Raw genomic sequence first — 26,452 nt, forward strand, 5'->3', positions numbered from 1 at the left:
TCTCATTCTCCTTGGGGGAAACTGGGGTGACTTTAGACATGTGGCTGATTGTGGACACACATTACCTCTGGATTTACTGTTAGTGGCGCCATAAAAGTTCTTGTTATTATTCCAGCTCCAGTTGGGTTTTCTGTTATTTGTAGCAAAAAGAACTATAATAAAGTGGTGAATCACTGTAAAAATACATTTTTTATTCTATGTAAGATACTACCCTTGGTCTAAAAAAATAGGAAAAAATCAAAACACATATACACAGAGCCAAATAACTGAAATCATATTCTAAAATATTCCAAATTAATTTCTTATGCTAAATATGTGTGGTATTGACTTGTTCTATAGGACATGGACTAAGATACTCCAGATACTTTCTTACACTAAACATCCATAATATTAAATATAAGTACTGGAAAAGCACCTGGGTCCTGAAAACCCACAGTAGCCTGGGGGTTAAGAGTAGCCATAGATTCCAGATGTAAATGGTAGCTCCATGGAAACTTAGATTATTTAATCTTTCTGGACCTCAGTTTCCTTATCCATAAAATAATAATAATACCTAACTCAAGGTTGTCTTAAAGATTAAATATGTTAAATAGATGTAAAAATGCTTAGAACAGTGCTTGGCCCATAGTAAGCATGTGTGTTAGCTATTGTTGTTTGCAAAGACACTTCTGTTGTAATAATAGCTGCATATGGTTTTGGCATTATCTTTGCTTTTGTGTGTGTGTGTGTGTGTGTGTGTGTGTGTGTGTGTGTGCTAGCTTTGCCTTAGGTACAGCATGAATTGACTGGCACTTTGCAGATGCTCCCAAAATATACCTTATTGTCTCTATTGTGAGATTTGGTTCCTTTGAGGGTACCTTCAGTGGATTGGCATAAATGTGGATAAGTGATGGTAGCTCTGTTGGGGAGGAATGAAAAAAATGTAGGAAAACACTGGCATTAATTAGCATGATGGTCAAGGACACAAAAAGAAGTTTGCAGACTGACAGCTTTGGGAAGTAAATGCCTGGAGTTAGAGTTAGCCCACAAGTGGAGCAAGGGAAGCTGCAGACCTTGATACTTACAAAAAGATAAACAAGTGGGGAAACTTGACTTGGACACATCTGTCCTTAAGAAACACCCTGCTGGCCCTGGCCGGTATGCCTCAGTGGATTGAGTGCTGGCCTATGAACCAAAGGGTCACTTGTTTGATTCCCACTCAGGACACATGCCTAGCTTGTGGGCCAGGTCCTCAGTAGAGGGCGCGCAAGAGACAACCACACATAGGTTGATGTTTCTGTCCCTCTCTTTCTCCCTCCCTTCCCCTCTCTAAAAATGAATAAATAAAATCTTTAAAGAAAAAAGAAAAGAAAAGAAACACCCTGCTGCAGAATGAGCTCCTAGGTAAAGCCTTTTACAACTGCACTTTTTTTCTGTCTTGCTTTGGGTTGTCTAGTGCAGTTGGCTCTTTGACATGGAAAGGGGCGTTGTCAAGGTGACTGCCCCTCTGCTTCCCTGAGGAGCAATTCCTCTCAGCCACAGTCCAATTTGTTGCTAGGAACACCCTGTGCTTGTCACACTCACTTTACAATGAAAACAAAGACCAATAAAAAATGGAACCACCATATGGTCTCGGCTGCAACCCAGAATTAACTGCTGATGGGGAGACTTTGTACTGTCACAGCTACAGATGCATGATCTGCGACAGAGGCACTCCCTGGTATTTTAAGATATTGAGGTTGGTAGCAGGTTGACCCCAAACTTCTTCAACCAGACTGCAGTAGTGTAGCCAGAGCAACTAATTTGTCAACTGCGTTATCTATGTTTGTGTTAGTATGAAGTGTCTCTCAGGACTTGAGGGCTGAGTTATTTTCACAGGCAGAGATGTTGGCACCAAATAAATGTGTATTTTTCAGCATGTTCCAGACTGTTTTACCCTTCTGTCCTACCCCCTTCTTCGACTAGCTAACTTTTGGTGACTCCTTAAATTACAAGTGTTATTTCTTCCAAGGACCCTTGTAGCCCTCCCAGCCTGGGAGTTCCTTCTCCCTAGTTCCATATTACCAGGTGCACATCTTTTCGCAGTTACCACACTGCATTCAAGTGATTTTTAATGCACTGACTGTGAGCTCCTTGAGGGCCTGGACTAGTCTCATTAGTTGTAAGCCCAGCTCCTAGCCTAGTGCTGGCATATGGCAGGTCATCAATAAAAGCAGACAAAATTAAATTGATCCTTCTTACTATATTGCTTGTTCCTCCTCTCAAAGTCAGAATGCCCCATAGCTCAGTCACTGGAATTCTTTTCTATTGACACTTATTCCCCAGGTGATCTCCATGAGTTTCATGGTTTAAACCCAGGGTTGACGACTCCTAAATATATATCTCTATCATGGACCTGAATTCCTGACCCATGTGGCCAGTGGCCTACTTAATATCTCCACTTAGATGCTCAATATGATCTCACAGCAATCATGTCCAAAACTAAACATCTAATTTTCCCTCTCAAACTATTCCGACAGTCTCTCCCATCTTAGTAAAGGGTATATTCATCCTTCCAGGTTACTCAGACCAAACCCTAAGAGTCATTCTTAGTGTTCTCTTGTATACTTTATGGTTAATTTTCCATAAAATCGAATTAGTTCAAAATATATGCATATTTGGGCATCTCTCACCTCTTCCTCTGCCATCATTCTCATTCAAGCCATGATGATCTCTTGGCTGCGTTATTAATGTTGCCTCTGCTTGGTCTCTGGGCAAGACTGCAGCTGGATGGTCCTCATAAAATATACGTTATATAATGTCCACCACCTGTGCTCAGTCCTCCGGCACTCCCATCTCACACAGTCAAGGTGAAAGCCCTTTCAATAGCCTGTAAGCCCTGCACCATCCCATTGGCATCCCTACTCCTCCTACCATTTCTTCCTTTAGTTTCTCTCTTACTTCCTTCCTCCTCACTCACATCCCTCCAGCATGCTGACCTCCTAGTAAGCTAAGCACAGTTTCAGCTCAGAGGCTTTGCACTTTGCTTTCCTCTCTGCCTGGAATGCTCTTTTCCTAGATATCCTTGTGTCTCACTCTCTATCTCTCTCCCACCTCTGCCCAAATATCACTTTCTTAGTAAGGACTTAGCCGACTGCCATATTTCACATTTCAGCCTTCCCACTCCCCTTTCGTTGGTTATTTTTTCCACATCATATACCACCTCTAATATGCTATAATGTACTGATTTATTTTGTTTATTGTCTATCTCCGTCTCTCACCCCCCCATTAGCGTATAAGCTGTTTGAGGGCAGAGATGCCTATTTGATTCCGTAATGAAGAGGATTTGGAGGTTCAACACACAGCAAAGTTATGAATGCACAGCATTAGCATATACATGGCAGAAGTACATACAAAAGTACGTAATGGTTCAACTTTTAAAGCACTCTGACCTCCATGTATTAGAAGGTTAAGTCCTGTTTTGTTTTTTTTCCATCCACAACCAGATGTTGGTAACCATTTTGACCCAATGTGCCCCAGGGTCAGCTCTCTTTTGGTATTTCTATTTAGAGGCCAGCAAAATTACCCTCTGGCACTGTCCAGTCCTTATGCAAGGAAGGAACTGACAAATAATTGGGCAGTTTTATAGTATACAAATGGTCTTATTCTTATCTTTTGGGTGTATATCTTGGCAGAGTCCCTACTAATTGGAGTTGGTCATACTTGTGCTCAGCAGCAACCTCTCTAGTTTTGTTTGCATTTGCTGTTACTAAACTCATTCCACCTACAGACAGAGTTATTACACCTTCTTTCTGTACATATCTTTCAGATAATTATGTTACTTTGTTATGGAAGATCCCAAAGCTTCCATCATTTGAACCAACTGGATACAGTTGACAGCCACATTCTACCTATCTTCTTATGCCTCCAGTGATGGCCGCAGCTTTGCACCCTCCATGTGGAATTCTGCCTGTTTGGACTCTACTCCTAGCACCATCTTCCCTGCCTTTTCCAGGAACATGGAAGCAGAGTATAGGGGAGACATGAAGACAGATTTAGGACATGGTTCCATGGAGGTTTTCATCAGTAGCTCTTTCTTGACCTTTGTTGATCTTTTATTGAGGAGATCTGACCATCAGCAGCCCATGAGCAATCCCCAGCCTTCAGGTTCCACCTTTAGTTCTTAGAGGTGACATGTCATCCATGTAGCACAAGTGCTCACTAATGCCCCCAGTATAACATAAGTTGCCCACAGGCTGCAGCTCTGACCCACATGATGTCAGTTATTGATTAACAAAATATGTCATTGACTTCTCCTTCTTCCCTCCCTACCCTGTCAGTATTATGGAGAAGAGCAGGATATTTGAATACATGGGTATTCTTGTCTTCATCTAGGAAGGACTCTATTTAGAATGAAGCTGCATTTCCTCTAAAGTACACGTGTTCTTTTGTCCATGAACTCTGGATAGTCACTCCCACTCTAACCTCTGCTCCCTTCTTGTTCCCCCTGGGTGCAGGTGCTCTGTCATGGCAGGTATCGTATACCTCAGGTGAAAGGGAGTGGGATCTGAAAACAGCTGGCAGATACTAGTTTGGGCCTACAGAACCCTGTCCCCATGAGGGCACCTGTCATTTACATCCCATCGTTCTCTACCATTTTGAGGTCCTTGGCATTTCCTTTGACCTCAAAAGAAAGCCCTCCATTTTTGCTTGTGATTATAGAGATAACTTTATCAGAATTTAGCAAGTCAACTAGTGAACAACCATGATGCCAAAACCACTAGGCAAATATGAGCAGAAGGGTGATTCATGCCAGGAGAAATCAGAATCAAAGAGAGTGAAGAGGGGCTCTACTCATTCATTCCAGCTACCTTGTGTTAGAGGGAACTGCAAGGCTTAACCAAGGTCACCACACACACTGGTGTCAGAGGCAGAATTAGAATTTAGATCTTCCGTCTTTCCATGCAGTACTCTTGACATTATGCTCTGGTGCCTGGCCCCTGCCATGGGCCCTCAGGACACTGTTAGGATACTTCTTCTTTTACCTCTAAACTGAGACAATTCCACAGGTACAGACGGAGTGTTTATCTCTGTGCCTAATGTCTAAGATGGAGTAACGATTTCTGAGTAGAGAAGGAGACAACATTAAACTTGTGTTAAACTTGTCTTTTTTAAAAATGATGTATGGTTCATGATTTTATTAGTGCCAGAAATGATGCTTTCAATGAATTGGCCTGATTTTTCCAGCACCTAAACTTTTTTATGGGAGAATGTGAAATAATTCTCTCTAATGTATGAGAATACAGCCATGTGAATGACACCATGGTGGTCTGAAAAATGTGGTGCCAGGTGACATCAGTAGCACATACTGTCACCCCTGTGGCAGGATTTGAGAAGCAACAAGAACAACAACATGTCTACCTTCCACTACTTGCTGAAATTACACTTTTAAATAGAAGTTAAGTGAAGGAACAGCCTCTATTCTGACTCAAATACCTTTGAAATGTTGGCATATTGTCCATTTCCAATGAAATGTACATAAAGCATGACTTAGTTTAAGTCATCCACGAGGCTTTTTTATTGGAGAGAGTAGAGATAACAGGAGTGCAGTGAGGTTAGAGAGAAGTGGGGAATAGTAGAGAGGGGTTAGTATTGCAGAGAGCAGTTCTTAACTCTGTCTGAGGGCAGACATACCGCTTAGTCATTAAAATCATCCTGCTAATTGTTGGTGGAATTGCTACAATCACACAGCCTGACAATCCCTTTTAGGATTAGGACAACCAATGAGTTTTCTCATTGCTCAGAATGACCATTTCACACCTTCTCTTCACTCCCCAGTTTTAGCAGCATCCTTGCCTCATACTTCATTGAGAAAACAGAATCAGCCAACAGGAACGTTCGTGCTCCTATACATGAACTTCCAACACTCTTCCACCTGCACTGCCCTTTCTGCCTTCCTTCCAGTTTGCGGGGGTGGCATGGCCCTGCAGCTCCTGACAGCTTGCCTCTTCCTCCACTTGGCTCTTGGTCTTGTTCCTTCTAATTTCCTCAGCATTAGATCAGTCCAAGCAGCACACAAACACATTCTAGAATGTCTCTTTAGAAGCCTTTCTTTGACAAATATCTTTCTCTCTCCCCATTGACTGCAACAGTCTTCTGCTCCCCTTCACAACAAATCTTGAACAAAGAGCTGAAGACATTCATCTCCACTTTCTCAGCCTTCCTCTCTGGCTCGAGTCAGTCAGATTGGTGTTCCTTCCCTAGTATTGCACAAAACGGCTCCCCTGTGGTCACCATGGTTTCCATGTGACCTTCGCCTGTGGTGCATTTTCAGTTCTTGTCTTCCTTGATCCTGCAGCACCATTGGACAGAGGAGGCCACTCCCTCCTTCCTAAAACCTCATATTCTTCTGATTCTGTGGCACCCACTCCTCTGTTGTCCCTCCTTCCCCACCAGCCCCTCCTCCTAGGCTTCTCCATGACCTTTCTCCCTCTACTTGATCTCTACAGGTTGGTGTGCCTCAAGCTTGGTTGACCAATGGTCCCACTGTCCTTTTTCACTTGTTTTATTCCAGGGTGACCTCATCTGGTTCCACACTTGGAAGAACATTCATGGATGGGAGCAAAACAAAGGTGTTTTTAGACATATAAAGACTGAGAAGTCTTGTATCTCACTGGCCCTGGTTTTTGTGCCATGAACTTCATTGGCCATCTGGTGGAGCCTATTGACTACTCAGAATAGCACTTTAAATGCATAAAACAAAATACATAGAATTGCACTCCATTGAAATATAGTTACTGAAATATTAAAACATGATATGATTTAGTATTTGCTTCTGTATCAATCTATTCTACTAAAAGATTTAATGAGGCAGGTTTAATAGTTATCACAAGTTTTAAGAAGTGATGGAAATAAACTAGATTTTTGAGGATCTACAACATAGTAATGTGGTAGAAAAACATCTGTGATTTCTCTTGGTAACAAAGCATAGGTACTGCTAACACTGTGTGGTTCATTACCTCTGTTCCTAACTAAAGGAAATTCAACAGCTCACTTAGGTCTTACTGAAATAAAGGTGTGTTTTTCCAATTAAAATTCATGAACCCACTGAATTTTATTCATATGATGGCCAATAACCTGGTTAAAAGTATATTTTAAAAAGAAGAAAACTAGCCCTGACTGGTGTAGCTCAGTGGATTGAGTGTGGGCTGTGAACCAAAGTGTTGCAGGTTCGATTCCCAGTCAGGGTACATGCCTGGGTTGCAGGCCATGACCCCCAGCAACTGCACATTGATCTTTCTCTCTCTCTCTCTTTCCCTCTCCCTTCCCTCTCTAAAAATAAATAAATAAATCTTTTTTTAAAAAAGAAGGAAACTGAACACTTGAGAACTAACCATTTAAAAACCATTAGTTAACTATTAATTTTTAGATTATAAGTTTTTAAAATTATTTGTTAAAATGACTAATTTGGAGGTATAATTATAAAAGAAAACATGAACTAAAATACTAAGTAACTATGAAAAGGAACATAGTAGTTGTTGAATGAATACTTTTTGAAAAATATTTTACTCATTTATTTTTAGAGAGAGGGGAAAGGAGGGAGAAAGAGAGGGAGAGAAACATCCATGTGAGAGAGAAACATTGATTGGTTGCTTCTCATATGTGCCCCAACTGGGGGACAAAACCTGCTACCCAAGCCTGTGTCTTGACTGGGAACTGAACCAGCAACCTTGCATTTGGCGGGACAATGCCCAAACAACTGAGCCGTACCAGTCAGGCCAATGAATACTTTTTAAATGAATAAATGAATTGAAGGGAGATTGCTTTTTCCTTTCATATATTTTTCAGCTGGCTGAGGTATATACATCCTCAGATGAGTCCAGTATTTCCAACAAAACAGTCACGTCATAGTTTTGACTGCTGACACACTATGCACATGAATGTCCCCTGCACTCTTGTTAATAATAAGGTTACAGAAGCCCCCCTACATGTATGGAGAGGTACTCCATCATCTTAGCCAAAGAGTAGAAGTGATTTCTGAGGTAGAGCTTGATATCCCCAGGACGTAATAGATGTTCAATAATTTTCCAAGACCTGCAATGTGAAGGTAGTACTCATAGGTCATATCACTTGCTGGTCACCCAGAGCAGACCATTGCTGTGGTAAAAATCGCCACCCCCAAGTATGCATCCCACCTCCCTCCAGAGTCACTGCTCTTTGGTTTCTGCTGTATGTCTAACAGTTACTGCCCTGTACTACCACTGCCCTCAGTTCTTTGGAGGAATGATGTAGTCTTTTTTAAATACCCCTTCAAAAACATACAATATGTCAGGCACAATGATAATGTCTGCTTGAGAAAGAAATCAGAAAAAGGCCGGCTGACAACTGCGTCTATGAGGAACAACAATGGCTCTGAAATTTAGCTCCAAGGAGGCTCCTGAAGTTAGCTCTTTGAGAACGAGCATAAAGTTGGGGGCTGTGGTGGTGAGAATGGAAAATGAAGCACAAGTGAAAATTAATCGGAATTTCTGAAGTTCAACTCCTTGGGGACAAGGAAGAATGTGCCTTTTAAAAGCATAGAGATATGGAATGTTGAAAAACAACAGAGCTTGTAACTTAGCTTTGGGGAAATTAAATATTTGATAGCAAGATCTTGTTAGACCATAAACACCACTTTACATTTTACCTGTAGTCAGTCACTTCTAAAGAAAATGGAAGGGCACAAAATTTCTGAATACTACATATATTACTTGGTAAACTAGCTTCTGTTCAAAACAACTTGCCTGTTTTATTACTGGGGACAGGCACTAATTGTTCACTTCAAATGGCTTACCTGTAGGTTTATTGGTTCCCCATTGCCCCAAATCTGGGCAGTGGATAAACCATTGCCCTGGAACCCTCTTTATTTACTGGTCTGTCCTGTTTCATACTAAGAGTCTGTCAGACCAGCTAGTCAGCCTGGTGATCACGCTGGTAAGCCCAAAGGCTAGCTGCCCTGGGTTCTGTACTTCTAAAGTTTTTCAGAAGTAAGTGGAGTGAGACAGGAAGGGAAGCATGTTCACAGTGACCACTGCTGCCCTTTGAAAGAGTGCAGCATTGTGAAGTCTGTGCCTTGGTGCGTGGGAGTTGCCCAGCCCTTCACAGCTCCCTCCAATGGCCTATCCCAGGACAATGACGGGTCCCATTTTTCAAGTTCAAGACCATTTCAAATGACATTGCCTCCTATAATTCAAAGTTTGCCTCCAAGGACCTCGAAACTATTTTTAGACCTGAGACATAGTACACAAAACACAACAACGTATCAACAATACATGATTATTCCAGGCCCACGCCCCTTGAGTTCGCCTCATCTGACCTGAAACACTGAGAGGAAAACCACATATATTTTTAGTCTCTTCCTGAATTCCTCAAATGTCATTCCATTTTCCATTTTACTTAGGGCTGTTATGATCTCGCTTTTGTGTTTTAAATGGCAGTATGGGCACACTCTTGGTATGTACCTCTGCCTAGGACCCTTTATTTGAACCTGCAGGGCTCTCACTATATATCGGCACCCTTATGAATGACCTCTGGCCCTTGGATTACTTACTAGTCCAAATTTAAAATGCTCTCATATCATCCCTTCTTAAGTGCCACAATCACCTTACACATCAGGTGCCCAAGGATTATTTATATGAACTAACATGAACAATATGTAAGTGTACTTCTATGCTTAAAATCATCGAATTTTCTAGAAATTGTATAATATCATAAAGAGAGAAAACCAGGTTGACTTATCTCAAGTGGTCACTTTGCCATGACAGATGCTAAAAAGAGGAAACTGGTTTCTTAAACCCACTAATGCACACACGTGTATGCCTATAACACATGCACTATAGGAGACTGTTCTGTGTGGCGTGGGCCTAGCTCCCACTTGGAGATGCACAGGACCCATGCCCATGGATAGGTTCTCCCATAGGGAATCAGGCCTGCATTGTACCTAGGCTGCTATGAGACTTGCTTTTGCTAAAACTCCCTCACCCTTAATTGAGGCAGCAAATATTTACTGCATATCTTTAAAGTAACTTCCTAAAATCTATGCTAAACCTCCCAAGGATGAGTGGAACCAGTTCAACCACTTTTCCCTTTGCACTTACAAATATCGTTCTTCTGTGATGTGATTAGGGGCATTCTCTCCTTTGTTTTCTGTAAAAGGTAACCACCTAAAGTGAACCTCTGCATAGTAAATGAGGACCATCATTAAATATGCCCAGAAAAAGCAGTAAAAGCTTATATGCCCAGAAAAAGCAGTAAAAGCAGTAAAAGGGTCAGGGCACTCTCCCCTTGAGAGAGTGGCTAAGGTATTCTAAGGGTTTTTCTCCTCCTGAGAGAGAAGTCACACTGACCATTTCCTCCACAGGACTTGGTAGTCTGTGTGAATTTGTCTTATGCCTCATCCACAATGCCTCGGACCACACAAGCCAGGGTCCTCGTCAATGCACACACACATACTCATATTTCTCTGCATTCAAAATTAGAGGAGTAAAGAATGCAGCAACCACACACATAATTCTGGACCCCACAAGCATGTAGCATTTTTGACATCTGGACCACATCTTTTATTAGCTTCCTTCTCTTCTATATGAGAATACTTTTTTTCAGTAATAATCCTTATTTTCTTAATTAGTCTTTACCTTTAAAACAACTAAAAAATAAAATATTTCTCTTATTAATATTATTAAAATTCAGTAAAACATTTAATTTTAAACTAAAATGTGTACTTTCCAAGTAAAAAGAGTACACAGTGAAGTGTACTGCACTATTTTATATTTTAAACACAAATAAAATCTCTATGTGGTCCCATAGAAAGACAGAATTGAAGCAACTCCTGTTTGGCTTTTTTTCTTAACAGTCATGTGCTAACATTGCTTATTATTAATCTCCTGCTCAAGGCCAAGGACATGTCATCATACCCCAGAGGCCAGAGACACTTAAAGCAAGCTCAAATATTTGCAAGCCAGTAGGAACTTATTCTTGAAGTCAGCACAGATAGCTGAGTCCCTCTGTGTCAGGAATCAGTGTACAAATGAGTTTTGTAATTTAACATCTGTGTAGAGTACATATTCATTAAAAGATAAGTAATAAAAATATTAATTATGAACTTATGTTGTATTACTGAAACTTACCGGTGAGGGCAACAATTGTTTAGAACTTAGATCAACAAAACTATTTTCAGGAAGAGTATGTTATCATGGACATTGTTTGGAATTGCCATGGCATGATAATTTAAAAAAAAAAGACTTTTAGTTGTTTTTATTATTGATTTTAAGTTCTCTACAGACAAGTACAACTTATTGCCTGCACCCAGGGGGGGCCTCTCCTCACACGCCTCCCGTGGTGCCACCAATTCCAGAGTGTCTCTGATAAGCTTGTCACTCAAGCACAGGATAACTTTGTGTTGGAGGGTCACCCCATTTCTCTAAGAACAGTCCTTTAGGGGTACAGACCAAACAGCAGGGATGAAGGACTTGGCCACTGGCACGTTGAAGTGGAGGTGAGCCTTTGGAAAAGGCAGCCACATGAATGCAAAGCCTCACTAATGCATCTCCCATCTTCACCAAGGGAAGCTAATCTTGCCCTCCCCTTCCCCGGGTTCCCATCTGCTTCTCATTCAGGCTTCTTTGGAAACATCCCCCTGACCAGAGGAAGGAATTACTGCACAGCTCCCTCTCTCTCTCTCTGGATACTTCTAGGCCCATCAGACCACCTGAAAGAAAAATAGCAAGTGTGGTGTGTGGTGCTGACCAGGGATTACAAGGGAAAACAGCTTTCCCTCCACTTGACCCTGAAGGAAGGAAGCAGGAAGCCCTGCTTGGGGACGGGCTGTGCTATTACCTCCTGACCCTCTCTCTAATTGAGAACACAGAGCGAATGGCAGAAAGCGGGGGCTCTGCAGCACTTTCCACACCTCTCCCAAGATTAGAGACCTCGTCTTGGACAAGAAACAGTCCTGATGGCTACTACTGTGTTTACACCGCACCAGGCTATGGGTCAGTCCCAACTGAGCCTCCTCACAGCTAAGGGGAGAAGCACTGTCACCCTCACCTTACAGACAGGAAACACTGTTGTGGAGCAGCTGATGTGAGGAGGATGGAACCCAGGACTGCCTCATATCTGAGGCCTTCTGTCCTGCCTGGGGTGGGAGTGCCTGGAGGTTGAGTCCTCCCGTGACTGCAGCACCTGTAGATACTCCGAGCGCTAACCTTCAGACCACTGTGGTCACACTGTTGGATGCACAGCGTTGGGGTCTACCTATTGCTAAGCAAGTCTAGCTGCTCACAGAGCAAGAATCAGAAATGTGTAAACTGAGTGTCCAACCTGTAGCCCAAGGGCCACAAGCAGCTCAGCGTGTCTATGAATGTAGCCTAACACAAAATCATAAATTTACTTAAAACAATTTGAGACGTTTTTGTGATTACATGTTGCAATGTATTTCATGTATGACCCAGGACAACTCTTCTTCTTCCAGTGTGGCCCAGAAACACCAAAAGCTTGGACACCCCTGGCTGTAGGGAAAGTGAATGTCTAGGTAACTTATATGTGTAAAATGGGAGTAGTCAGGTCCAGGTATCTCCTCATTGCTTTCATCCAGTTCTGCCTGCTGTGCCTGCCCTTCGAAATAATCCCTCATCATAAAAGCATTATGAGAAGGATGAATTTAGTTAAATATAACAAACAGGGACAGGGGGTGGGTTTGCATCATCACCTACCTAACTGCTGAAATCCTCTTTTAATATGTCTGTTCATCCTAGTCATGTGTCATTTGTTTTATTCACCAAATATTTATTGAAAATCTATGTAGCAGGCACTAATCTAGACCCTGGAGATAAGCAGGAATGAAAACAACTCCCCAGACGTTTACATTCTAGGATGGGCTGGCTGGCCTCCAGGTCCATCTCTGCCCCAGTCTGCCCGGCTCTGTGCCCCAGGAGGTCAACCCCACACCCCACATCCTTGCCACCTGAGAGGCAATTGGGAAGAAAGGGCAGATGGAAGATCCCAGCAAGAGACAAGGATGAAGGAAAGGGGGACCCGGCATTTACACCCCCATTCCTCTTTGCCAGGCTATAGTCTGGGCAATAACTGTGTTCCTCCACTCTCAGCCACAGACTCTGGGGAGCCCCCTCTCCCACATCCACAAGCCGTTCCAGGCTCCTCTGACATTCCATTCACACTTTCTGCCCTGTTCTACCCTAGGGAAGGTGATCAAGGGCTTCTGAATGCTGCCAATCTCCTGCTGACTTGACAGCCGACACCCACACTGTTTCAACAAACCTTTGAGAGTGTAATGGAGGACTTCAACTAAAATCCCCATGTGAAAATTAAGCAAATAAGGGGAAAGAGCAAGTTAATAAAAGTGGATTGTTTCTTGTGCTCAATGAAAGTAGTTTTCTGCTTATTTCCTTTTTATACAATCACTGTTACTTCCAATTATTTTTAGTAACTTCCCTTCGAACTCATTGTTTCAAAACTCAAGTCACTTTCAGTAAAGGTTGAATTTTGTTATAAGGATATAGAATGGGGAGCTCCAATAATTAATTTCACTGATAAAGTAAGGCGAAAAATTGTGTAGTATCAAAAACTCCTAAAACATATATTTAGCTCATTTCTTTTATATGAAACAGATAGTTGGTGGAATTGAATCTACTTTGGATGAATGAGGATGTCCAGGTTCATTTGGATATTCAGAATGGCATTTACATTTCAGTGCTACAGACACAGGAGTTTAAGTTTCCCTCACAGGAACTTTTATTTTTGTGATTATTTCTGCTCCTAGAAGCCTCACTTCCATTCACCACTTACTGTGTAAAAGAATGTTAATTTGGCCACTTGCTGTGTTTCACATATATTTTTTCTTCTGAATCTTTGTTCTGAGAAACTTAATTTGTGATCATGACAGTAAAAAGGTAGTTTTTTTATAAGCAAAAAGGAACATTAAGCACCCAGGATCTTTTCTTTTCTTCACATCCATCCTTTCGTTCCTCCCTCCTTCAGGGTGCCTTTGGATTTCCAGCTTCTCCCTGCTTTATCTGTCAAAGAGGAAAAAACAACCCCAGGAATACAGTTTGGCCTTCATCACTTGGTCACGCTCAAAACACTGATCTCATATTTCCACATTTACAGTCCATTCTCTAAAGGCTCATACTCAAATTGTTCCAAAATGGAGAGAAACTTGCTCAAAAGCCACAGCTCTCATGCCCTCCAAAGGGGCAAACCCTTGACTCAAGTGTTTGCTCTGGGTAACAAGTGACTTCCTGCTTCACAAACAAAAATTACAAATGGCTGATTTTTAAAATTCCAAAGAACCTCACAAGTCCATGTTTTGACACGTTATAGGCCAAAGTGAAACAGAATATTGGGAATATTTGGGTTAGAGTTTCTTAAGCTACATAAATATTTAAAAATTGAAGGAGGGTTACAGAAAAGAAGGCAAGAGATTTAGTCATTCTTCTTCCCAAGAATTTTCAAACTGCAGTGCAGCCCAAGAATCACCTAAGTGATTTTGGCTAGTTCCTGGCTTCACACTCAGAGATCCTGCTCTGTAGAGGGCTGCAGACTGGCACTAGCACCACCTGGGAACTTGCTAAAAATCCAAATTCTTGAACTCACGCAGACCTCAAGATTTAAAAACTCTGGAGGTTGAGCCCATTAATCTATGTTTAAATAAGCTGTCTCAGAGGTGATTATGATGCACACAAATGTTTAATTGCCACTGAGCAAAATAATACAGCATGATTATTTTTTAACATAAGGTTCTCACTCTGAAAAATCACCAGCTGAATCAGAAGCTCTGCATACATTTAGAAGAACACCGGCAGATAGACAAGCTGCTGGGTTAGTCTACTAGGAGTCCGTCCTCTCTCCAGAATGGCACAGTTATCTAAGCTAAAACCCTTAATCATTAGGACTTCTTCCTACACATCCAGCTTCACTTCTGTCTCCCACTCTCTTCTCATCTTTCTCTTCCCTCTCTGAATCCCCTAGTGCCCTGCAAACACCAGGTTCTTTGGCCTCTGCCTGGAACTGCCTGCTTCCTCCATTGTCATGTGTCTAACTCCCATTGTCCTTCAGGGTCCAAGTCAAGGTCAAAGCTGCTTTTAACTCACCCTAGTTGTGTGTACACTTCCACCCCTCACTTCCCTCTGCCACAGCATTTACTGAACTGTATTATGGTGGTCTATTTGTGAGCTCTTCTGCCATCTTATGATCCCCTGCTCTCCATCCTCACCCCCCAGGCAGGACGTTGTTTGGGTATGCTTCTGTGCCCTGTGCCTAGCCCCGTGTCCAGGCATAGGTGCTCAATCAGTGTTAGTTACGAATAAACCCTGGAGGTGGCACATTATTAGAGCTTCTATAAGAGGTGAAGGGCATGGGCTATGGCACCAGACTGCCTGGCTTCAAGTCTTAGTTCTACCATTTACTAGCTATGTATGTGTGGGCAAGTTACTTGATCTCTGCTCTTCAATTTTCTCATGTATAAAATTGAGATAGTGGTACAAATATCTCACAGAATTGTTATTTCAAATCCTTAGAGCAGGACCTGATGAGTATGAAAGTCAATACTAGCAACAAAAAGGATCAAAGATGGCCCCAAGCTACTTCTGTATTTAGAAAGGAACACCCCCCCTTCTTTCTCCAAATGTCCTTATTTTTTTCTCTAGGCTGCCAGTATTTCTTTCTCCTTTCTTCTCTTTTTTCAATACAGTACTCAATAAGTCTATAAAATCACTCACATTTATAACCATTGGAAGCGCACACATGGGTATGTGCAGATGTAGTTCATTGGTTTTGTCTCTGGAGTTATAAACAGGATTAAGGCATGTCAGGAAATAGCAAATAAGGATTAGCCAATCTCAAAATTAAAAGTCTTATTTTTAAAGGATAATTTATAACAATAAATAAAACCCACATGCTCTTCTTGAAAGTTGTCATTTATGAAATTATTGACTTAAGGTGGATCTCAAGTAAAAAGAGAAAATAAAAGATTTACTGATTTATAGCAGATATTAAACTTAAACATACAAACAATAGGCATAATTGCCTGGTAAACTAAGGAGAATTTATAAAAGCAGATTTATTTCTGCACAAAATTATTCAGGTTTTATCAAGAGTTTGATCTCTAGTCACAGGTCTAGTTACATTAGCAGTTTGCTTACATGTTTACATTTTTAAAATTCTATTTTTACCAATCAATTACAACATATTCATTTACTGGACAAATGTTTTTGAGCTTCTTTTGTACAGAATACTGCAAACGCTAAGCTAGGGGCTAGAAATACAAAGAAGAATAAGATGGCATCCCCATATCCTAGGAAAGACATGCATGTGAACAATTACTGAGACTATAAATATAAAAGGCACTACAGCAGAGGCTGGAAAAGGCACTGTGAGGACCTAGCTGAGAGATCAGTTCTGCACCAGGCTGAGGAGACATGTAAAAAGGAAGTCTTCTGGGGGCATTTAAAATGGGCTTTGGAAGATCAATAGTTTACTTGGCAGAGAAGGGAGTAAAAAGGACTCTACTCAGAGGAATGACCTGCAGCAGGGAGATGCTGCAGATGGAGAGGAAGAGGTCACCCAGTGATAGCCATCAGAAAGGTAAGGGAAGAGCAGAGGGAAAGGAGCCTGCAAAGAAAACTGAGAAGGTGCAGAGAGAGAATAGGTGAAAAACCTGGAAAGTTTGGTGTCCCAGGAGGCAGAGAGAAGGGAAGAGGTAAGAAGTCAACAATATCCAATGCTGTAGACAGTGAAGTGAGATGGATTTAAACACATAGAAGTTACCAAGAAATTCGTCAAGAACATTCACTCAGGTGCACTGGAAGGTAGGACAGACAGCAAGACAAAGCAGAGTGGTTTGCAGGGTGAATGGCTGGTGAACATCCATTATTATTTCAAGAATTTCTCGGTGAGGAGGAAGAGGAGCTGTGGGGTTTGGGAAGAGCTGCCCCTCCTATTGTTTGAGATGAGAAAGACCTATGCCAAATTAAACAATAATGGGAAAGAGCCAATCAGAGAGGAGTGTAAGGAGACAGTTGGAAGGGAGGGGGGAGGTGACAGCTGAGCTCTGGATGCAGGGAAGGGTCATCTCTTCCTCAGAGACAGGAAGAGAGGAGAGAGGTGATTGTTGAAGCATGTGCTTTTATGGAGTTGGTGGTGAGAGGCCAAGAGAGCTACTTCCTCTGAGAAGGCAAAGCTATCCCCTGAGATGAGGCGTGCACATGTGTACATGTATATGTCCATGTGCACGCATGCACTTGGCCACACTAGTGCTTGGGCCTTTAAGGACGGTGGAGACTCCACGGAAATACCTCTGGGTATGATTAGTCTCTGGTTGGGTGAGTGTTCATGTGCCTCTTCTGATCTTCATGGAATTAAAGCACAATGTTGTCTGGCTCCTTTGCACTCTCATTTACAATGCATGAGTATGTGTATGTGTTTATAAATATATCATCTGTTCTTGAAGTTTCTTGCAGGCTTTCCCTTGGTGCCTAGTAGACCATATATAGCATATGCTCAATAAAGAAATTCACTGATTGAAAGATCTTTCAATTTATTGTGCCCTGCTTAGCTAATAAAAGCAGACTCCAGTGGAGAAAAAAAACTATCATTCTAGGTATGTCCTGCCCTGGGGACAGGATGCTGACACTGGACCAGCATTTGGAGTAGGAAAGCATGGTGTGCTAAAGAATGCAGAAATTTTACCTGGTCTGAACAGTGACTGGGCGCATGTTATGATATTTAACTTACGCTTTATTACCTGTTTCCTCTCCACTCACACATACACACTCACTCACACACACACACACAAACTTTGTGGTGCATACACCACCCAAGTCTGAAATCTTTCTACTTCTAAGAAGGCTAGAAGCAGGATTTTTCTGTGATGTGTGTACACAGGAGCACTGGCCAGGAGAAAGGGTTAACTAAGGATCCCTAGTAATGCTTCCACTTGTTCTCCGAGGAGTAACAAAGAGAGGAAGCACAGCCTTTGTGGAAGGAAATTCCCAGGCCTCATTTCGGACATTTGCAACCTGCCCTGTGAACCCCTGAGGAGTTTCTGATGATAAACACATGCAAACATAACAATCCATAAAGGCATTTTTACTAACATTCCTGCATTTTCACCAAAGGGCTAGAGCACATTTTCCTGCATCTGCATACCTGGAGGGGGCCTGAATGTCCACCTGCTGGCAGAGCCCCACAATCCTGTCCCAGCGCAGGGCTGGCTGGGGTTTGTGCATGCAAGGTCCCCTTGCCTCTGGGGTCTTTGATTGTGCAGGGCCCCGTGCTCATGTGGGGCTGCAGGAATGTAGATTGCAGGTCCTTTATGGGGGTGAAGGGAGGGGGAGTGAACTGCCAGTGGTGTGCAGACCTGAGGTCCACATGTGCCCCTTTGGAAGTGACTCCCAGACACAACCTTGAGCTTTGCAACCTTAAGCAATAAGGCAGTGGTGTTCCCCAGGAGTGGGAGGGCTTGACAACGATTGGAAAAGCTCTGCTAATACAGTGTTCCAATTAAGTAACAAATTAGGCCTCTTTCTCTGCAGTGGCAAACACACACACACACACACACACACACACACCCCAAAACAAAAACAAAACAGCAAACCCAAATAACAACAGAAATCTCTGGAGTCTTGCTAAATACTTTTACAGTAATTTCTCATAAGGAATTTAAAGCATTCTAGAACCAAAATGCAAAATCTTAATCAAAAATCGAGTATGGGTCAATTTCTTGGTAATAATGTACCTTACTTATGCCCAAATTAATGGGATGTGAGGTTTGTTACATCCGTTCTGTAGATGAAAAAAATCAAGCATCAAAAATTGGCCTAGGAAATGTTAGTAGTGAAGATCTGGATGATTCAGGTGTCTGCTGGCTGCTTGTGGTTCTGTGTGTGCTGTGTGTTCTGTGTGTGCTGTGTGTTTGTGTGTAGTATGGTGTGTGCACGTTGCATGGTGAGTGTGGTGTGTGTGGTGAGTGCCTGGTGGATGGTGTGTGTGGTGTGTGATGTGTGTATAGGGGTTTTATACATGTACATGTAAGCTTTTATTACTATAATATGCTTAACAACCCTTTACTAATTGCAGTCTAACTCAGGATCTTCAAATCACGTTCCTATTTCTAGGCTAGACCAGAATCCACTTCACAGCATGGGTGAGGGTTAGATCCTCAACTATCAATAGAAAGCTGAGCCTTTATTTCTGAAATGCCATCACAGGTCTCTGGGATATTTTTAGATGAAATCATCATACATGTCAACTCATTTGCATCTGCCCAGAGCTGGTGGGTGACCTCCATCTTGACCCCAGCACTCAGGACCCTGTAGGCGAGGGAATGACAGGTTCCAGATTTCACTCTAGGCGGGGTTACCGTGAGCCTTCCACTCAGCCCTCTTTCTGCTCTTTGTACTGTAACAATGCACGGAAACGCAGGCTTGTTAGAGGAAATTCCCAGGGCCGTGGTTTGGATGTTAGGAGCTGCTTTGCTCTGCTGGGCAGGCTGATGTGCACCTAAAAATAAACACGCAGGTCTGCATGGGGTTCTATGAATTTGCCCTGCACAGTGGATTATATTTCAAAGGAAGTTTTTTTTAATGTTTTTAAGACAGCAAGTCTAGGTAAATGTGAAGAATAAACTATATCATGGTTTTGTTTCAATCTGACAAAATGTACCATTTGCTGATACTCATTTCTTTGAAAGAGCACTGTTTTTTTTCTTTTTTGCCTTAGGATTTCAAAACAGGATTCAAGAAAACAAAGCCACGCTGAGATGTTACCCAAGAAACTGAAGGAAGATGTGAGCATCCAAAACCACAAGACCAGCCAGCTCTTCCCAGTGCAGGAAGGTAAAGTATTAGCAAAGAACCCTGGGGCAGCCCAGAGCAGTGGGTGACGTGTGTGGGACCCACTGTCAGAGAATTCTCCCTTCCCTAAATTCTGTCACCCTTAGCTGGCAGAGAGGCTGTTATTAATGTAGCTCATTTAACAGAAAAGGAAAAGGGAGTGAACAGTGGCTAATGAACTTGACTCAGAGCAGGCAGACAGCTCCAGTCAGCTCTCTTCTCTCCCCCAAAATCAAATATCTCACTCACAGTCCTTGCAATGTAGAAGATGATAGAACCATTTATTTTGCATTTTTTAAAACTGGATTTTTGAATGGCTAGGAATGCATATCCATACAGTAATGTTTCCATTTCATAAATAGAACAGAAATCAGGGACATAGCTCTGAGTCTTGCTGTTACTGGCCTGACCCTGGTTTGGCTGAAAATGTGCCAAATTGTGGCAATTTTCCATCAAATAGGAATGTGTTTGCAGCACAACAAGTAACCCACAATCTAGTTAAAGAGTAACCTAAGAAGAGTGGTTTGGAGTGAACTTTTCCTGCCTCATTGTTCTCGTTTCTTCTTTGCTTTTTCCTGGAAGTCCAACCTAACACTATTGTCATTGCAAAGACACCAATTTTAAAATGGTCTAAGCAAAATAGGCAGGGCTAGTTAGTAAAAAGGCAGCTACAGTCGCTCTCTAGCTTGATGATTTTTTTTGCAGACCTCCATTTGGTGGCTTGGATTGGGGGCCTGACATCACAAGACTCTTGGTGGCTTTGAGCAGGAAGGACCTTGAGGTCGTCACCCGAACCCCACCCAGTGCGGGCATTCCTTTAGGAACACCCGGGCCACACTTGTCCAGGGGGCTGGCTTGCTGCCCAGGACAGGACGTTCACCACATTGCAAGGCAGTTTCGGACAATTCTGACAGTGGGTAAATCTGTCCCACACATTGGGCTAAAACCCGTTACCCTATACTTTCTACTCATTGTTGACCGCTTTTCTCACATAGAGCAATCTTTGCATATTTGAGAGTAGCTTTCATGTGCTTCTTACTTCTTACTTCTTACTTCAAATGTCCTCTGGTTCCTTCAACTCTTCTGCAAAGGACAATTTTCTTATTTTCACCATCTTGGCCAGCCTTCTCTTTTAAGATCTGATGTATTTCTTGAGGCAACATACTTTAGCCAATTAATTTTCTCCATAACCTTGTGAATTCAATAATATCTGCATTTGCAGAAACAAAACTAAGACTTGGCAAGATACAGTTACTTATTCAAAGATGTGGCAGATGGGGGATTCAAAGCCAGGTCTGCCTCTTTCTAGCCCACCACACCCCTCTGACTAAAAAAGAAATGTTGAACCAGGTGTAGTCAGGTTGATCTCAGATACATACTGAGATCTGTGGCTTCTAGAAACCTCCCGTGCCTGTTAACATTCCTTTTTTTGCTACTACTTGTGCTTACTAATAGAGACTCATAGATTTTGTCATTTTTATGAGGTATAAATGACATATAACATTGTATCAGTCTCAAGTGTACAACATAATGATTTGATATTTGAATGCACTGAGACTTGATCACCTCAGTAAGGCTAGTTACTGTCCATTACCACACAAGATTACACAATTCTTTTTTTTCTTGTGTTGAGAACTTTTAGATTTACTTTCTGGAACTTTAATTACAATATTAATGACTACAGTCACTGTGCTGTACCTTACATCTCCAGAACTTATTTGTTTTATAATTGGAAGTTTACACCTCTTGACTGCCTTCACCCATTTCGCCCAACCCTGAAATCCCCTCCCCTCTAGCAACCACTCTTCTGTTCTATCTAAAAGGTTTTTTTTAGATTCCACAAATAAGTGAAATCATATGGTATTTGTCTGTCTCTGTCTGCCTTAGTTCACTTAGCTTAATTCCCTCAAGGTCCATCCATGTTGTCCCAAATGGCAAGATTTCATTCTTTTTTTTTTTAAATCCTCACCCAAGGATGTGCTCATTGATTTTTAGAAAGAGAGAGAAAGATACATCTGTGTGAGAGAAAAACATCATTCTGTTGCCTTCCGTACATACCCTGACTGGGAATCCAATGAAGGGTATAGGATGACACTCCAACCAACTGAGCCACCCAGCCAGGGCGAGATTTCATTCTTTTTTATGGTTGAGTAATATTCCATTTTATATGTGTACCACATATTCTTTATCCATTCTTTGATTGATGAACACCTAGGTTACTTCCATATCTTGGCTATGATAAATTATGCTGCAATGAACATAGGGGTGCATTTTTTAAGAAGTGTTTTTCTTGTCTCTGGAAAAACATCTAATAGTAGAATTGCCAGGTCACATGGTAATTTAATTTTTAGTTGTTTGAGGAACCTCCATACTGTTTCCACAGTGGCTGTACCAATTTACATTCCCATCAACAGTACGTAAGGGTTTCCTTTCCTCCACATCCTCACCAACACTTGTAATTTTTTATCTCTTTGATAAAAACCAGAAATAAATGTTAATTTGAGTGGTTAGGAAGTGACCAGAAAAAAACTACTTTGGCTGCTGAAGGGCAGCTATGGACAAGGTGGGTGTGCAGAAGGTATGGAGGTCAAGAGACACATAAGCAACAGGAAGCAAGAAGGAAGTCAGGAGACCTAGGAGCATCTTGTTATGGAAACTTCAGGTAATAGGGGATCAAGACAGTAGTGTTTGAAGAGGGGAGAGTGGTTGCATAAGAGTGCCCAAACAGTTGGCTTTAGCCTGAGCCCTGTGGTTATGTCTATAGAATAAATGGAAAATATTGTTTTTCTCCCAACTGACTATGCACCCCATGAGAGTGCAAAGTGTGGGGACAAAGGGTGCTGTGCCCTGCCCCAATACCTGATTCCAGGTGAAATCTAGTTAAGCCACCCATCTTTAGGACGGAAAAGAAAAAGCCACCGTGGAGTCAGAAACAGAGTCCTTGCAACTCTGTCACAGTGAGGGTCAAGGATTGACTACATGTCTATAGGCTTCTAAATTTTCCCTACGTCACTTGGTACAGCTACTTCCTTCTTTCCTCCTGGCTGCTTTCCAACAGCAGAGATTACCTGAGGATGACACAGCCTTCGTCCTCACCTGTCCCACTTCAAAGCAGCTCTACACCCCACAACTAATGCCAAGTGGACTGAAGTGAGCTGTAGGGCACTGCTCCCTATGAGCCACTGCCACACTTTCCTTCGGAAGGTGCCAAAGGACAATTAATGCCTATGGCTGAGGAAACAGGCGCAATAATGAAATGACTCCCCTAAGATGTCTTTGCCAGTTTGAGTCAAAAAAACTGCAGAATGATGCCCTTCAAATAATCATGCAGCATGAAAGATGGTGACTTGCAGAGGCTCCCTGTATATTGCCCTCTCTGTGCACTTATGGAGGCAGAGGCTCCTCTTCCTGGTGCTCTCTGTCTTGCCTACCACTTAAGAGAAATCAAAGTTTAGAGGATGGATGTGGACTCACCCAAGTTCACAGGGTAAATGAATGACAGGTGCAGGACTAAGACAGGGCCCCAAAGCACAGCCCAACTTGTTTTTCACTAAATCACACTTCAAGTTCCTGATATCAGTACTTGGATTTGCCAACATGTATTAGAGATCACACTTCTTTCAGTTTTCTTTAATGCTTTTTAGGAAGAAGCAGGACAGAGGATGAAAAAGGGTACATCCACTCTATGGGCATTTGCATGGAGGCAGGACTCACATTCATGTTGTTTGCCATTGTATCCCTAGCATGTAACACGGAAGTTGGTGTGTGGAACATGCTCAGTATATATTCACCTAAAAAATGCATAAGTCTCTGACTTGGAGGGGTAGAACATGAGGGGCACTGATAGAGAAACGCCTAATAAGAGAGGTTATCCCCAGACACATAAAGAAATTGATTCTAAAAGGTATGACAACATTACTGTGGCTCAGTGGATTGAGTGCTGGCCTATAAATCAGAGTAGCCAGTTTGATTCCCAGTCAGGGCACATGCCTGGGTTGCGGGCCAGTTCCCCAGTAGGGGGTGCTCAAGAGGCAACCGCAGATTGATGTATCTCTCCCTCTTTCCCTCCCTTCTCTCTAAAAATAAATAAATAAAAGGTATGACACATGGTAAGTACTCAAAATATTTGGTGCAAACAATGAATCTATCCAAGCCTCATAAAGGGGAGCATAGGAAAATGTCATGGGGATTGGCAATGTCCTTGGAAAGCTTCAAACTGTAGTTCAAATCTGGTAATAAATTTGGATTCTTCAGATGATGGATCCATTCATTTGTTCATAAATTCAATAAACATTGATTGAGTACAACCTGTGTACCTGGTATTGTTTCAAATGCTATGGATTAAGAAATCAAAGACTGATAACCCTCAAGGATGAAAATAAACATAGTAACCATCATTTAACATGCTAAGGACTATTTCTCGAAGTGCTGTTAAATCACAGACCTGAGGGACACTTAGTATGAGGCGGAATGGATGAGGGGAAGGTGGAGGAAGAAATCATGCCACAGTGAGTAGTTGGGTGGAAAAGATGACCAGAATTATCCCGGGCAGGGAGAACAGCACTCATGGACATAGGTAGGCATAGAGTTCCCAGGTCCTGGGGAAATAAAGGGATTCAGTAGAGCTGGAAATTCCAGCTGGGGAGCAGTGGGGTTGTATAGGGTGATATGGAGAAGACTTTGAAGGTCTTGTTTACCTTCCTTAAGTGGGGGCTTCTCAAAGCTTAAAGTGCAGGTAAATCACCCAGGGACCAGGTTAAAATGCAGATTTGTGAAGTCTGAGGAGGGCGTGGAGAATTTGCACCTCTCACCGCTCCCAAGTGATGCCTGGTGCAGCTGATTCCAGACTTCCCTGTAGTCAGTGAGGCTGTAACAATGGCCCGTGATGTGATGCAAATAGTTCACTGAGGAGAGTGATGTTACCAGAATTGCATTTTCCCAAGAACCCTGCCACAGGATATGGAGGATGAAATGAAGGGAGATGGTGTTGAGGTAAAATACATTAGTGGCAAGACCTTTTAAACACCTGACCTACATAAGCTGGAGAAGAATAGCCTATGTTCAGTAAACAGGTATAAATTGGCTAATATTCTATGAAGTTGCTATAAAATGTTACTCCCAGAGGGAAGACTGATTGTGAGGACAAAAATTAAACAAACAAGCCAAAACACTTAAGAGAGAAAAGAAAAGAATCCTGGGAAAATCTGTAATACCATTTGAATGCCTTGACCCTGCTCCAGGTCTCAGTCAACACATTATCTTGAGGCCCAGTAGTGACCCTAAGAAACAGCCAGCTAAGGCGTGAACACACTGCCTGCAGACAATGATCACAGTAATAAATAAAACCATTCTCTTCAGACACCACTTGATATATGTTGCCACTACTTGCATTTGATTTCAGGAAACTTCAGAAAGAGCAATTGTTTCATAGCAAATTCTGGAAAGCCACATGGAAGCCCACCGGATCCTGAGCAAAGTGCTTGTTCATTTATTTAAAACTCACAGGCACCCTAAATTAGAAACACCATTTCTATCCCTATTAGAAAATCCTGTCAGCTCAAATATACCTTTAACTCAAAGGAAAAAACTCAGGAAGGAGTAAAAACAAAAATCAAGGGAGGGGTCTACATTGTTGAAAAGGAAAGGTAGGTGGTAACTTCTTTCCCTTATACAGAAGCAAAAAAAAAAAAAAAAGCAACCTTTAATGAGATTTGTCCTTTAAAGAGGATAATAATCAGCTTCATGTTCTATATTCAATGGTTGGCATTCTTTATCCAAAGATGTAGAAATTCAAACCACCCAAATGTCATCTCCCCCTCACTGTTTTCCTCACAGTCCTGTAAATCAGTAAGTCTTGGTATGACACAGGTTGAAAACATGCAGCCAACTCAAAGAGCCATGTGGACAGACACATCTACTTCAGAACAGCCCAAGTCACAGTCAACAAGACAAAACACACTAAAGCAGGGACCTACCTTTCTCTTTTGCGGTTTGCAGTCTCCTGAAATTGAACTCTGTTCTGGAGATCTTCCTAAGACCCTCTTATGTGTGATGAAATTTAAGGGCCCCCATTCAGTCACACAACCACAGGAGGGTAGGGTTTCATAAAACCAGACTTCAGGTCCTCAGGGTTTCCACAAATGTCAGGGAGCAGAGGTGAACTGCCTTCTGTTCTCTGCTGCAGGAAAATGCTGGGAGATACAGTGTGGCTGGAGGTGGGGGTGGAGGCTGGGGGAAGGGAAGTAATATGGGAACTGTAATAAATAAGAGATCCTCTCCACATGATTTCCTGTATTTGGTGCCTGTTGCCTCTCTCCAGGCTCCCTAGAGGAAATAAGAAATTTAAACTTGTCCTTTAACCACTGGAAAGAAGAGAATAAACATGCTAAGAACCATGAAAATGAGAATGAACGGTGCAGCAGACAGGGAGCTCACCCGCCAGCTAGCTTTACCTTTTACCAAGTGCTTTCTTCCTGAAGTTTCTCCAAGTGTTTAACTCTGCAAAAGTCAAGAACACCCTCACCCTCTTCCACTGAACTGAAGGACTGTCTGGCCACTGTCCAGATGTCCTGCTGGTGAGAGGCAAGTCAGAACAGGTCTGAGAAAAG

The 26,452-nt window shown here is 42.2% G+C and overlaps 1 protein-coding gene across 1 annotated transcript in view; it reads right to left on the reverse strand.

Moving 5' to 3' along the window:
* ADGRF5 (adhesion G protein-coupled receptor F5) overlaps nucleotides 1–26,038 on the reverse strand; it is a 100,277-nt gene extending 74,239 nt beyond the window's left edge. Inside the window, exon 1 of the mRNA XM_045842781.1 lies at nucleotides 25,820–26,038. The gene's annotated coding sequence lies outside the window, so the exon portion shown is untranslated. The remainder of the gene's footprint in view (nucleotides 1–25,819) is intronic.
* Nucleotides 26,039–26,452: the final 414 nt, after the last annotated feature.

Source organism: Phyllostomus hastatus, unplaced genomic scaffold, assembly GCF_019186645.2.
Source record: "Phyllostomus hastatus isolate PE091 unplaced genomic scaffold, TTU_PhHast_1.1 phas_contig_40, whole genome shotgun sequence".
In the NCBI taxonomy this organism is placed as follows: domain Eukaryota; kingdom Metazoa; phylum Chordata; class Mammalia; order Chiroptera; family Phyllostomidae; genus Phyllostomus; species Phyllostomus hastatus.